Source organism: Carlito syrichta, unplaced genomic scaffold, assembly GCF_000164805.1.
Source record: "Carlito syrichta isolate Samal-C Ts95f unplaced genomic scaffold, Tarsius_syrichta-2.0.1 Scaffold307263, whole genome shotgun sequence".
NCBI lineage: Eukaryota > Metazoa > Chordata > Mammalia > Primates > Tarsiidae > Carlito > Carlito syrichta.
In genome coordinates this window covers 7584-11383 of record NW_007251359.1, presented here as the reverse complement: position 1 = coordinate 11383, position 3800 = coordinate 7584, and the positions used below count along the sequence as shown (strand labels likewise).

The following is a 3800-nucleotide window of genomic DNA, read 5'->3' as shown; positions in this document are numbered from 1 at the left end:
GGGGGAGAGTCAGGCGGGCCCTGGCGGCCCCGGGAGCCACCCCTGGCCCAGCCGCCTCGGCTCCCTGCTCACCCACGACCCGCAGGAAGATGGAGGCCACATCATCGCCCGCGGGGTTGGTGACCTTGATGGTGTAGCGGCCCTCGTCGGCCCTCTCAGCACTCTCGATCACGAAGCTGCTGCTGTCCACGCGCTGCTCCACGCGGACCCTACCCTCGGTTCTGGAGAACACCTGGACACAGACGCCAGGCGGCCTGGCACCGTGGGGCGCCCCCAGTCTCCCGCCTGGCCCTGCTGCCCCCCTGCTCGTGGCTCAGCGACTCCGCATCGCCACACAACCCACGAGCCCCAGACTCAGCCCTGGAGGCCTTTCGGGTCCTCCCCAGCCTCTCCGTTCACTCCAAACACCAGCCTTCATTAAAAACCCAGACCGGGCCGGGCTCGGTGGCTCAGCCTGTAATCCCGCGCTTTGGGAGGCTGAGGTGAGTGAATTGCCTGAGCCCGTGGGTTCGAGACCCGCCTGGGCAGCGAGACCTCATCTCTACAATAAATCAAAAAATCAGCCGGGCGTGGTAGCGCATGCCTGTAGTTCCGGCTACTCGGAAGACTGAGACGGAAGGATCACTGGAGCCCAGCGGGTCGAGGCTGCGGTGGCCGGGAGTGGCCACTGCACTCCAGTCTGGGCGACAGAGTGAGACTCCAACTCAAAAAAAAGAAAGAAAGAAAGAAAAGCGGCCTGATGAGAGTATGTTGAATGTCAGAAAGTATAAATAGGTATAAAAACCAAGTCAAACAATGAATTTCATAAGCCTTTTTCAACAATTGTTTTTAATTACCGCCAAGATTACAGGCCAGTTACATTCAAATCATACAGTTCCAGCTAATTTTAGGTCATTATTTAGAACTTTCTCAAATGTTATATCTTACTATATTGAGATAGCATGTAGTTTTAAATGATTATTCTTGTGAGATAAAGTAATGGTAATTATTACAGCAAAATTTTTCCAATTGACAATATGAGGGGGACTCCAAAAAACCCGAATTTATATGTGAAGAATTGTGTATTTATTCTTACATGTTTAAACCTCTGTCACTTTCAAAGCACTCTCCGTTTGATGCAAAACAACCATCGAGATGCTTTTTCCACTGCTCAAAACAGTTTTTTAACTCATCAATTTTGAGTCTTTTTAGTGTTTCTGCTGTTTTTTGTTTCACCTCTTCCACATCAGCAAAATGATTCCCTTTGAGGACTTTTTTCATCTGCACAAACACACACAAAAAGTCACTTGGGACAATGACAGGTAAATAGGAAAGGTGGGATATAGGGGTCATGCCATTTTTAGTCAAAAACTGCTAGACACTTAGCTCGGTGTGGGCAGGTAGGCATGTAAATCACCCATCATGAAATGGGCAAACACATTGAAAAGATCTACAAAAAAAATTCACTGAAGTCGAATACAGCCTCTCACAACAATGCTAGCTTGTACACTGATGGTGATGGGTTCCCACACCACTTACCTGGGGGAATGACTTTACTACAAGGTGTCCACCCTCCAAAAGGTGATTCTGGTTTTTAGGGGGTCTTTCTTATATATGTAAACAAAAATTTCAGGTTATGTTAATTTATCTAAACAACTAGACAAAAGTGAACAGATAAGAACAAATAATTATGTAATATCATATAAGAAGATCATTTTATTGAACTAAATCCCTGATGCTGACCCCATCAATTAGCCGAGGGTTGCAATTTTATAAAAAATGATTCTAGGCCCACCGTGAATAAAAATTCCAGATGCTAATATAACTGATTTGATTATTTCATAGATATCAATGATATGATAAAAATTTACTTTGGAATTTGAAAAATGGAATTTGATTATATATATTGAGATATACTCATAAAATCACAAAATGTCCAGTTTATATTGGTAAATAATTGATGAAGTCTTAATGCGACTGAGTGAATATAGTAAGCTTATGCGGTAGTGAAGTAAACAATTGGTTTTGAGGGAAATGTCATAATTATTTAGAGAGTGAAAAGAATTAATTTTTAAAATTTAATATGTACTGAATATTTGGACTTCATTATTTTATAGTAGCACATGTATGTTTTCAGAGGGCTATCAGGTAACAATTGAAAGTATCTGGATTCATTTTAAACATTATTTGTTCTGTTCATATTTTCAAAAGCAAGATAAACAAGAAAGAAAAAGTCCTTGGTATTTCAATGGCTCTTTCTAAATATATTTGATTTGTTTCATGTAGAAAACTATTCTTTTATACTAAAATTCATTGCAGACACAAAAAGATTTAAGATTAAGGAATCCATAAAGATGAAGAGAAATAAGAATTTTCAAACAAGCATCTTCTAAAAAGTTGAATGACCTTTTGACTTGGTATTTGCCAGCAATTTTTTCACAATAATATGGGAAGCTGAGAAATAGCAATAGCTTTGAAAACTTTCATCTTGCTTTTATAAAGCCTGCTCTGATGTTCAAGCAAATTAAATTTCTCTTTTGTGGTTTCTTTGCTGTCACTTTTCTTCATTGATAAGATATGTAAGAACTGAGCACTGGACATTAAATAGCATCCATTTATACAGTGATGCTCCCATCATTCTTTGAGGTTTGGGAGCATGTATTAAGGTGGAGACTTTTTATTTCCTGTGCTAAACTTGATTGTTACTTTTAAATACTCCTGGTTAGTTTTAGGTAATAACTTACCTGATGTCTCTTACAAAATGGCATGTTAAGCCAGATTTGCATCTCAGTCATGAGAGTACGGGATTTCACTGGGAAAATATGTTTCATGTAATCGCTTTGAAGATCAGAACATGACTAGAAATACAAAGATAAGAGTGGAAACAACCAGAAAGTTTATAGACAATTACCTACAAATTAAGTTGGAGTACACAAAATGTAAGTATACAGTTTACTCCACAGTGCCTGGTATGTGGGCTTGATTAAAAGGCAGCAAGTATGATGGTCAGTCCATTGAGGTCTCCAAGTTAAAGTCTGAAGTTTGGCTTAATGAGGAACCTTTTTTGTATAGCCGCATATAAGGCCAGATTAACTGGAATTCTGTTTTGCAGGTATTTATGCTTCAAGGTAATACATGTAAGTGGAACTTCTTTACATAGGATCCACAGCTACAGTCCAAGGGAGGGAGGCTAATCAAAATTGGTAGAAGTCATTCAGGTTTATGCAGGTGTATGAATTTCAAAGACTGAAGGCAACAAGGATGTTTAATCCACAGTTTTGGAGGCAATTAGTTAAGATGAAAGGCATGGTTTTATGCAAGTAGACACCTCTTGCTGAATACTATCTGCAGTCTCTGGGCCACATAAAACATAAAGCTCGAGGACCACTCCCGTTGAAATTTTTCCAATATTAGGTCAGGCCATGTACTTCACAAAATACCAACTAGGAATAACACCAACTTCCTGAGTCATTATGACCTGGTTTTGATTGTGTGAAGGTGAAGCCCCTTTGGAAGACTTAAGTTATTGTATGGGTATACAATATAAGTGGTACCTTGATTCTGTTGGCCATCCCAATAACTTATTTTAAATGATGATTTTGAAATTGGAAGCTCTTCAAGTTTTTCGTTATTGCTCCTTTTATGGAAAAAGCATTGATTAACAATTAAGGAGAGTAAGGACAATGGTCCCCATTTGGGCAAAAATCAATGTTACATGAAGCGTATCTGGAAGTAGCTTGACTAATTGGGAGAAATTTTATATCTTAATCCACACTAATCCAAAACACCACAGAAGTTTGCCTGAAATACCCTTCTTAACC

At 39.8% G+C, this 3800-nt stretch overlaps 1 pseudogene across 1 annotated transcript in view; it reads right to left on the bottom strand.

The window, feature by feature from the left end:
* LOC103266660 overlaps positions 1-2837 on the bottom strand; it is a 155731-nt pseudogene extending 152894 nt beyond the window's left edge. The window contains exons 1-2 of the transcript XR_002482321.1: positions 2724-2837; positions 73-232 (exon numbers count right to left, since the gene is read on the bottom strand). The product of XR_002482321.1 is annotated as a 40S ribosomal protein S15 pseudogene (transcript). The remainder of the gene's footprint in view (positions 1-72; positions 233-2723) is intronic.
* Positions 2838-3800: the final 963 nt, after the last annotated feature.